Below are 11,942 nucleotides of genomic sequence, written 5' to 3'. Positions count from 1 at the left end.
ACTTACAAAAATTTGGTTTTATCACAAGGAGCGTAGGAAGGATTTGTTGCTGAGGGTTTATGAAGATGTTGGGAGATGGCTCTAAGAGGATTGGACCCTAGGATGATTGTGAATCTTTGTGATGTGGTGGAGAGGAGGTTTTTTGAGATGTCTACCTGGTTTGAAGCTAGCCTGGCTGATTGAGTTAAGGATGGGGAGAGGAAGGAATTTCATAGATATTTATGGAGCTAGAGTATATCGATCTAGAAGAGAATTGTTTGGCCATTTAAGAGACTTATTCATGAGAGAAGATGGCATAGCGAGGTTGAGTTTGGTTTTGTTGATCAGTTTGTGGATTTTGATATAGAACTTGTAGAGAAATTAGAGCTTCTTGCTAAAGATATTCCTATCCTTATTGATGTTGGGATAGAGGTTGGTTTTCATGATCAATTGGCTAAGTCTAACATGGAAATTACAGAGCACTTGGTCATGGATCATCCAGTTATTGTTGGTGGTGAGTTGTGTGTTGCAAAGAATCTTGTTCTGAGAAATGAGATGGTTGGTATTGAGAGTTTGGCATATGTTGCTAAGGAGTTACATATTGTTTTTGATGTAAAGTTTGTCATTGCTGGTGTGGATTCACTTGTTGCTGATGTGGATGAGGGTTTGTTGATGAAGCATTATGTTCAATTTTTTCTTGCATGTGAGCATGTTGATTGGGTGGTTGAGATTCTGGTGTTTGACAAAATGATGTGGATGTGGATGATGTAAAAATTGGTTTTCTTGTTCCTATTGGAGTGGAAGCCTTTGGTGAAGATGAAGATTGTTGTTGCTCTTTCTTTGGGCATCAAAGTGTGGGACACACTTTTCTATTTACCTGGGGAGTTTGATGCAGGAGCATCTTGGGTCTGCTTTCCAATCCTGCCTATTTGGAGGAATCTTGGATAGATTTAAGACGAAATAAAGGATAGATGTGAATTTTAAGAGCAGAGCTAGGGCTACGGTTAGAAAACAAGGAGGTTGCTTGGGAGTCTTGTGAGCACAAGTTTAGATTTCATTGGTGGTTTTCTTCCAAATTGCTATTATGTTACAAATTTGGGTTAGTTGAGATTGGTTGTAAGTTGGATCTTGAAGGATCTTGTAGAACTTATTTTGTAATTTTCTATTTGTATTTTACCCTAATCTAGAAGGCCTTACAATCGAGCATATTGCATGTAATTAGTTATCTTTTATGAACATATTATTGTGATTTGGTATAAAATTTTGTGTTGTTGTTCATTGCTATTGTGTTTCTACTATGTGGTTATATTATTGGGGGCTATGACATCTGCTTTGGGGATTCTCCTGCCTTGATGTAGTGCAAGGTAGGAGAATCCCTAAAGGAGATGTACTAGCCCCCAGCAAATAACCACACAGTGGAAATAGAATAGCAATGCATGATCTAATACCAATCGCAACTCTTTATTCATAAAATAATTGTTTACATGCAATGTGTCAGGTTGTAAGGCCTTCTCAGTTATGGCCAAATACAAAGCAATTATAATAATAGTTTTGCAAGATCCCTCAAGATCCAACCCAAACACTAGCTAGTCCAGATCCACACTCTAGGAAAGCTCCAAGATCTCAACTTGTGATCACAAGCCACTAAGAAACCTTCTTTTTTCTAAACCATAGCCACTAGCTCTTCTCACAAACTTACAACTCCACCACAATCATGTTGTAAATTGCCTCACATTCAATGCCTTGTCCACAGACTCAAGAAAACTCACTCATGTACTTCCTCCTTCTCTCCAAGCTTCTACTAAGAAGAGATGTCAAAAGAGAAGGTAGCTCAATATATTAATGGTTTAAGATTCAATATTCAAGATGAGGTTGGTATGCTGAATATTTCTTCAGTTGAGGATGATTATCATTATGCTTTGAGAGCATAGGAAAAGCTAAAAAGGAAGAATCAAGGTAGTTCCCAAGGGAAGGAGAAGCAAGATAGTTTAGCACAAGCTAAACCAAAAGAAGAAGGTGAACCAAAACTTTCTAATCAAGAAAAGAGGATAGGTGGAGGTAGGTTCAGAGGTAATTGTTTCAAGTGTGGTCAAGAAGGGCATAGATCTTTTGAATGTCTAATCGGTAAGACAGCTACTATTGTGAATGAGATTAAAGTCTAGGGTAGTCAGCTAGAGCAAGGAGAAAGTTTGTTGGCTTGGTGAGTACTAGTTGGTGAGAGGGCATTGGATTCTTGTCAGAGAACTAGTTTATTCAAAACTTGTTGTAAGTATGGTGGTAAAGTCTGCAAAGTGATTGTAGATGGTGGTTGTATTGATAACCTTGTTGTTGAAGAGATGGTTCAAAGACTTGGTTTAAAGAGAATGAGACATCTTTATCCTGATAGGATTGGCTAGTTGCAAGGTAAGCATGCTTTGGAAGTGAGGGAGCAATGCCTTGTTGATTTCCAGATTGGGCAGTATAAGGATCAAGTGTTTTGTGATATTGTGGATATGAACAATTGTCATGTGTTACTTGGTAGACCTTGGCAGTATGATTATAGGGCTATGCATGATTGTGTTAGCAATTTATTTACTATTGATAAAGGTGGTAGGAAGTTTTCCCTAATTCTTTTGTAGAATGAAGAGCTTGGTAGGAGGAATCTAAGTATTGGCAATCAAGTTGAGTTGGCAGATTCTAAGAAGGTTGAGGATCAGCATGGAAAGCAGACTTATGGAGCACCTGTGGTGGATGTGAAGAAGAGGAAGAAAAACAAGGGAAAGAGTGTACAAGCTAAAGACTTGAAGGATGTGTATGTGAAGAACCAATTTGGGATTTATGTGATGAATCCTAGAAGATTTTCTTCTAGTTACTAGAACATCTTTTCGAACCTGGGGTGTTTGATGCAAGAGCATCCTAGGCTTTTCTGCAATCCTGCATGTTTGGAGGAATTTTGGTTAAGAGTTTAGGAGCATCGAGCTTGGATTTTGGTAGAGCTATGTTTTCATGGTTAGGAATGTGTTGGAGACACATCAGGGATCCTTTCCTCATGATTTCATAAAGATAGGACGGATTGAGTTGAAGTTTGAACTATTTGAACCTTGCTACTGGAATTGCATTTTTTTGGTTTCTGGGTGCCTGTTGTAGAGCATGTAACTAATTTTTCTTAATGAATGAGAAACTTCACACTTCAAATTTTGAAGAGGGCCTAGATGAATATCTATGATCAAGTTTTCAAATTCTAACTCTTTATAGTTTGGGAGATATGAAAATTCTCCTACAGTATCAATTTTTGGCAGACTACATAACAAGTTGGTGTGGGTGACTTTCAAGATGGATGCACACTTTTCCTTGGGGAATCAGCCTTTTCACATTTAAGGGGTTGTAGAGGACCTAGATTTATACCTATGGTTCAAATAATGATTTCTAATTCAATCAAAGCTATGACATATCACAATTTTACTCAGATATCAATTTCTAGACATATAATTACTATTGCAGGCCAACTTGTGGCATTTAATTTATGTATTTGTATTTAATTTGTGTTCTAGGATGAATTGTGGATTTTATTGGTATTAATAGGTGTCTTGTGAGTCTTTTAATCATTAATTCATGATGAAATGATTCATGGGAGCAACTAAAGAGTGAAGGTTGTTCCTGAGTGTGTTGACAAATCACTAAAGCTGAGGCAGTTTACACCAAGATTTGCAAAGAAGGTTGATCTTGTGGCTGATTGATCTTTTGGATTGGTGGATTTATTGCTTAAGGGTTTGCTAAAATTTTGGGAGATTCCTCCAAGAATATTGGACCCTAGGGAAATTTCTTATCTTAGTGATACTGTAGAAGAACGGATCTCAGAAAAGATGAGAGCAAAGTTCAGATCTGAGATTGCATTGATGAAGAGTGACATGATTGCTAAAATTGTAAGTGCTTTAGGTGGTGTACCTAGACATGTGGGTATTGAAGATGGTTATGAGGACACTTTTGAAGACTTTGAATTTTTTGAATCAAGTGGTGTTGCCAGAACTAATTGTATGGAGAGACCTATGGGAAATAGGGCTAGTCTATTTGCTCAACTTAGATCTCAGTTGAAGCTGAAGCATAAGATGGAGGTTTCTAATTTTTTGGGTACTTTGAATCCTAAAGACTTGATTGATTGGATTGGTGAATTAGAATACTACTTTGAGCTTGAATATATTGAGGATCCACTAAGAGTAAGGTTGGCACAAACTAAGTTGAAGGGACATGCTGCTCTTTGGTAGAAGGAACTACAAAGAGACAGAGAAGAGGAAGCTGAATTAAAGATCACTAGATGGAAATTGATGGTGATTAAATTGAAGGCTAAGTTCTTTCCTATTGATTATGAACTTGAGTTGTTTAAAAGGTTGTAGAATCTAAAGTAGAAGGATATGACTTGAAAGTTATACAGAGGAGTTCTACAAGTTGATGTTGGGACAGAGGTTGGTTTTCATGATCAGTTGGTTGAGTTTTACATCGAAACTATAGAGCACTTGGTCATGGATGATCCAATTGTTGTTGGTGGTGAGTTGTGTATTGCAGAGCATCTTGTTGTGAGCAATGAGATGGTTGGTATTGAGATTTTTGCATATGTTGTTGAGGAGTTACATATTGTTGTTGATGATGGAGTTTGGAGTTGGAAGGATAGATGTGAATTTGCAGAGCTAGAGCTACGGCTTAGGAACTAGAGGATCTCTTGGTGGACCTGTGGGTACAAGTGTGGATTCTTCTTGGTGTTCTTATCCAGTTGTGTATTTGGACTAGTTGAGATTGGTTGTAAGTTGGGTCATGTTGGATCTTGTAGAACTAATTTTGTAATTTTCTATTTGTATTTAGCCCTAACCAGGAAGGCCTTACAGCCGGGCATATTGCATGTAATCAGTTATCTATCTATAATCAAGAATTGTAATTTGGTATCAGATCTTGAATTATTATTTCTTGTTGTTGTGTTTTCGCTATGTGGTTTTATAGTTGGGGGCTAGAACATCTCATTTGGGGATTCTTTTGTCTTACACTACATCAAGTGGTATTAGAGCGAAGGTTGTTCCTAAGTGTGTAGACAAATCGTCGAAGTTGAGGCAGATTACATTAGGACTTGGGTTGGAGAAGTAGATCTGATTTGATCTTGATCTAGTGGTGGATTTTATTTCTAGATTCCTAGATCTCTTGGTTGGGAGGTGGAAAATCGTGGTTCTCACTTGCAATTACAAAGGACTTGCAGATGGATCGATGGATGTGAAGATAGAAAATTGATCTTGTTGAGGCTTGATCATAGAGAGTTTGTAGATTGTAAATCCATGGTCCTAGGCTTGTGATGTGATCCCTAATTGTTCATGTGAGGTGGAAAGTTGTGATATGACTTGCAAACAATTTGGTATTATCACAACGAGCATGGGAAGTATTTGTTGCTAAGGGTTTACAAAGATCTTGGGAGATGGCTCTAAGAGGATTGGACCCTAGGATGATTGTGAATATTCGTGATGTGGTGGAGAGGAGGTTTTGTGAGATGTCTACTTAGTTTAAAGCTAGCTTGGCTAATCATGTTAAGGATGCGGTGAGGAAGGAATTTCGTAGATGTTTATGGAGCTAGAGTTTACCGATCTGGAAGAGAGTTGTTTGGCCAGTTAAGAGACTTGTTTGTAAGAGAAGATGGCATAGCAAGGTTGAGGTTGGTTTTGTTGATCAGCTTGTGGAGTCTGATATAGAATGTGCAAGGTAGAAGAATCCCCAAAAGAGATGTCCTAGCCCCCAGCTATACAACCACATAGTAGAAACACAACAAGAAGAAATAATAATACAAGATCTGATACCAAATTACAATTCTTGATTCATAGATATATAATTGATTACATGCAATATGCCCAGCTGTAAGGCCTTCTAGGTTAGGGCCAAATATAAATAGCAATTACAATAATTAGTTCTACAAGATCCAACTTACAAACCAATCTTAGCTAGCTCAGAACTGTAACATAACAGCAATTTGGAAGAAAACCACCAAGGATATCTGAACTTGTGCTCGCAAGCCTACCAAGCAATCCTCCTTGTTTTCGTATAATATCCCTAGCTCTGCTCTAACTTATCCAAGATCCATGTGTAAATTGCCTCACATTTGGTGCTCTGTCCACACATTCACAACTTCATCACAATCTTCTTGTAAGTTGCATCACATTCAGTGATCTACTCACAAACTCAGGAAAACTCGCCCTTCAGCAGCTCACACATTCACTCCTCTGAATGAATTACTAAAAGACTCCACAAGACCCCTACTTATACCAATATAAGCCACAATTCAGCCTAGAATACATATTAAATACAATTACATAAATTAAATGCCACAAGCCGGCCTACAACAACAATTAAATGTCCAGAAATTGATATCCAAGTAAAATCATGATATCTCCTAGCTTCGATTGAATTATACTTTGTGCTTTGAAATGTAGTAGAAATCTAGGTCCTCTACAACCCCTTAAATGTGAAAAGGTTTATTCCTCAAGGAAAAGTGTGCATCCATCCTGAAAGTCACCCATTGTAACCTATTGCACAGTCTATTAGAAATTGATGCTTCAGAAGAATTGCCATATCTCCCAAACTATAAAGAGTTAGAACTTGCGTGCTTGACCATAGATAGTAATCTAGACCCTCTTTAAACCTTGATGTGTGTAGATTCTCATTCATTAAGTAAAATTAGTTACACACTCTATAACAGGCACTTAGAAACCCAAAAAAATGTAGTTCCAGCAACAAGGTTCAAACAAATCCAACTTCAACACAATCCATCCAATCTTTATGAAATCATGAGGAAAATTTCTCCAATGTGTCTCCAACACATCCCTAACCATGAAAATCATAGCTCCACCAAATTTCAAACTCAATTCTCTGCAACACTTAACCAAAATCCCACCAAACATGCAAGATTGTAAGCAAACCCAAGATGCTCCTGCATCAAACTCCTCATTTAAATAGAAAAGTATGTACCATACTTTGATGCCTAAAGAAAGATCAGCAACCAACTTCTTCTTCACCAAAGTTTTCCACTTCATCAAAGTCAATAGAAAAAATCTAAAAATCCACCATCTATGCTTCATCTATTGAAACATCAAAATCAAGTACATATCAACAACCCAAATAGCATGCTCACACCCAAGAACAAACTGAACACAATGCCTCATCAGCAAACCCTCATCCACATTAGCAACTAGTGAATCCACACTAGCAACAAAAAACTCCATATCAGTAGCAATATGTAGATCTCCATCAACACTTGCCAAACTCACAACCCCAACAATCTCATTTCTCACAACAAGATGCTCTGCAACACACAACTCATCACCAATAGCAACTGGATCATCCATGACCAAGTGCTCTGCAATTTCCATGTCGGATTCAACCAACTAATTATGAAAACAAATCTTTGTCCCAGCATCAACAAGGTTAGGAATTTCTTTAGCAACATTTTTTAGATGCTCTGTAAGTTTTGTATCAGACTCCACAAACTAATCAACAAAACTAACCTCTTCCATCTTGACCTTGGTATGCCATCTTCTTTCACAAACAGGTCTCTTAACTAAAAAGACAACTCTCTTTTGGATTGGTAGACTCCAACTCCACAAACATCCACAAAATTCCTTCCTCACCCCATCCTTAACTTGATCAGCCAAGCTAGCTTCAAACTGAGTAGACATCTCAAAAAACCTCCTCTCCACCACATCATGGAGATTTGAAATCATCTCATGTTCCAATCCTCTCAGAGCCATCTCCCAAGATCTTTGTAAACCCTCTACAACAAATCCTTCCTACGCTCATTGTGAAAAACCCAAATTGTTTGCAAGTTAGATCGCAACCTGCCACCTCGTATGAATAATCAAGAACCACATCACAAGTCCAGGACCACAAATCTACAATCCACAACTCTCTATGATCATGCCTCAACAAGATCACTCTTCCATCTTTGCATCCTTCAATCCATCTACAAGCCGTCTACAATTGCAAGTCAGAATCACAATTTTCCACCTCACAACCAAGAGATCTAGGACTCCAAAAAGAAAACCCACCAATAAATCAAGATCTAATCAGATCTACTTCTCCACCCAAGTCCTAGTTCAAATTGCCTCAACTTCGGCGATCTGTCTACACACTCAGGAACAACCTTCACTCTAATAGCATCTAACGTAGTGCAAGGCAGGAGAATCCCAAAGGAGAAAAAGAGGAAATTTTTATTTTTGAGGTGCATAGGTGGCATAAATAGAAAAATAAATTAAAATGGTTTTCATTCCATTTATCAAGGTGTGTAGGTGGAATTCTAGAAATTTGTGGGCATTTTATTAAATCATGCATTTAATATTTGTTGGGCCACGTGATGGTGCTTAGTTGTATTTGGGTGGGAATTAAATATTTGTTGAAAGGTAGTTGCATTTACCTTTTATCCCACATTGTTTGTGTTGGTAACATCTTGGGTGGAAAGTGCCTATTTAAGCAAGGCATATGAGCATTTCTAATCAAGTTTGAAGGTGTGATCTCTTCTTAGTAGAAACTTGGAGAGAAAGAGGAAGCAAAGGAGTGAGTTTTCCTGAATTTGTGGATAGAGTGTCGAATGTGAGGCAGTTTACAGCATAATTTTGGTGGAATTGTGAGTTTGTGAGAAGAGCTAGTGGTTGTGGTTTAGAAACAAGGAGATTATTTGGTGGCTTGTGAGCACGAGTTTAGATTTTCCTTGGAGGTTTCTACTAGAGTGTGAATCTGGACTAGCTAGGTTTTTGATTGGATCTTGATGGATCTTGTAGAACTATTATTGTAATTGCAATTGTATTTGGCAATAACCAAGAAGGCCTTATAGCCCAGCACATTGCATGTAATAGTTATTTTATGAATAAAGAGTTGTGATTTGATATTAGATTGTGCATTGTTATTGGGTTTCTTTTATGTGGTTATTTGTTGGAGGCTAGGACATCTCCTTTGGGGATTCTCCTACCTTGCATTGCATCAAGTTTCTAGGTAAGTTTGTCATTGTTTAACTAGATGATATTTGGATATTTAGTAAGACATTGGAGGAGCATTTGATGTAAGGTGTTTGACAAATTGAGGGAGGACAAGTTCTTGATAAATTTAAAGAAGTGCAATTTTGTGAAGAATGAGTTGTGTACTTGGAATATGGAGTATCAGTAGAAGGTCACAAAATGGACCTAAGAAAGTGAAGGCTACCCTCGAATGGCCTACTCCAAAAAGTGTAACAGAGATAAGATATTTTTTTGGACCGGCTAGTTTTTATAGAAAAATTTATCAGATATTTTAGCAGTATTTGTGGACCTTTGACTGAAACAATGAGAGGAGATAGGAAAGAATTTAAGTGGACTATAGGTGCAAATAAGAATTTTAATATGTTGAAATGGAAAGTTATATAGCAACATGTTTTAGCACTTCCATAATTTAATAAGGAATTTCAAGTAGATTGTGATGCTAGTGGTACTGCAATAGGAGTTGTTTTAAGCCAAGAAGGTAAACATGTTGCTTATTTCAGTGAGAAATAGAATGATGCCAAAAGCAAGTATTATGTTTATGATCAATAATGTTATGCTATAGTTCAGGCATTGAAGAAGTGAATACATTATCTTCTTCCTAAGGAGTTAGTTTTGTATATTGATCAGCAAGCTTTGAAATATTTAAATAATAAAATACATTTGAAGTGGGTTAAGCTTTTGCATAGTTATACATTTATTTTGAAACACAAGAGTGTGAATTTTAATAGAGTTGGAAATGCTCTTAGTAGAAGATATTTTTTGCTGACAGAAATGTAGATTGAGGTGGTTGGGTTCAAGGAATTCAAGGATTTGTATCCAGAGAATCCTGATGTTGGTGAGGGTTGGAAAGCTTGTACAAAACCTGTTACACTTGAATGGACCAAGTAAATGAATTTTGTAATCCAAGATGGTATGTAATTCAAGGGAAGTCAGTTGTGCATTCCCAGAAGTTCCATGAGAGAGAATCTCGTCAAGGAGAAGTATAGTGGAGGATTGGCTTAACACTTTGGTAGAGATGAAACTATTGCTTTGGTTTCTAAGAATTACTATTGGCCACATTTGTAGTAAGATGTAAAGAATTTTGTGTAGTGTTATCAAGTATGTCAGATGGCTGAAGGAGTAAAGAAAAATACAAGGTTGTATTGGCCATTATCTATACTTGAGAAGCCAATGGGAAGATGTCAGCATGGATTTCATTCTTGGTTTACCAAGGACATAGTGAGGGCATATTTCCATATTTTTGGTGGTTGATAGATTTTCAAAAATGGCACATTTCATTCCCTACAAGAAGACTAGTGATTTTGTTCATGTGGTGGGGTTATTTTTCAAAGAAGTGGTGAGACTACATGGTTTGCCAAAGAGTATAGTTTATGATCGAGATACCAAGTTTTTTGGGCATTTATGGCATACATTGTGGAAAAAGTTGAAGATAGATTTGAAGCTTAGTTCATCCCATCATTTACAGACTCATGGACAAATAAAAGTTGTGAACTGAAGTTTAGGGAATTTGCTAAGATGCTTGGATGGAGATAAACCAAAAGGTTAGGATCTAATTTTACCATAGGTAGTATTTTCATACAATAATTTTGACAACAGGAGTACTGGTCAATCACTATTTCATATTGTATATGGGAGCAGTCCTAGAAATGCTTTTGAATTGAGGAAATTGGATAGAGGAGAAATAAGTAGTGCTAAAGAAAAAGATTTTGTTGAACATTCAAAGAAAATCCATGAGGAGGTGATGAGGCACATTACAAAGATGAATACATGGTATAAGATTAAGGTAGATGTGAAAAGGAGTTATAAGGAATTTCACATTGGTGATGAAATCATGGTTCATTTGAGAAATGAGCAATTTCCATTGAGTACATATAATAAGCTGAAAATGAAGAAGTTTCGACCATGCAAGATAATGAAAAAGCATGATACTGGAAATGCTTACTTATGAGGTAGAGTTTCCTGTTGAATTGAATATTTCACCAGTGTTTAACATTTTAGATTTGTCAAAATATTATGAGAGATGTGATGGGGATGAAGTTGCAGAAGCATGATGGATTATTCCAGCATCTACTTCAACTACACGTGAGATTGTGGAGATATTGAATAGTCATGTGGAAAGAAGCACAAGCAACAGAACATATGAGGAGTATTTGATCAAATGGAAAGGGAGGCCACTAGAGGATTCATCATGGCTAGCATGCAAGGAGGTTCACCATCTTGGTTTTCCTTTAACTACCTGAGATGTCACAGGCTTACTTCTCAATTTACCCCAAGTGTTTGTTGCAAGAGCATCTTGGGTGTAAGGGAAATCTTGCATCACCCAAAAATATTTATGTTTCCTATTTTCTATTTTTTGTGTTTTTAATAAGGGTTATTGTTGTACAAAGACGTTATTTGAGGGAGCTTGCTAATTTTAGTAAACTATTATTATGTACTCAAATTGTTCTAATCTCATTTATGGAGGTTCATCTTTGACATATCAGCCTGCTAGATGAGTTTTATTGTCATATCATATGTATTGGTGCAGTCATTACAGATTTTCGATATGAATTTTGGTTGTCTAAAATTCACGTCCATAAATGAAGGCCTAAATGGCTTTGGAACAAGGTGAAACCTTGATAAATGAAGGCGTGTGCAATCAGACTATGTGGATCGCTAGTCGAGGATTCTGGAAGGGAATTATAATAGCCCATTTGGTCAACAGTTTGCTAGTTATGGTCTCCAAAAGTGGACCCATCCAAAAAATGTAATTTGTAAATTGCCTTGAGTCAATAATTTGTAATAAATTGTAGTGGAATAATATAATATGAGGTTGGTCGACCCCAAGGGTCAAGGCTTAGTTTCTAGAACCATCTTGGGCGATTAGAAGTGCCTATATAAGGAAAGCTCGTAGGTTGTCTGGGGCAGTTTTGGATGATAATTGCATCTCTGTCTTGTAGACTGTTGTAAGGA

This window comes from Cupressus sempervirens, chromosome 4, assembly GCF_028749045.1.
Source record: "Cupressus sempervirens isolate cs-2001-9-10 chromosome 4, ASM2874904v1, whole genome shotgun sequence".
Lineage (NCBI taxonomy): Eukaryota > Viridiplantae > Streptophyta > Pinopsida > Cupressales > Cupressaceae > Cupressus > Cupressus sempervirens.
This window is presented reverse-complemented; position numbering follows the sequence as displayed.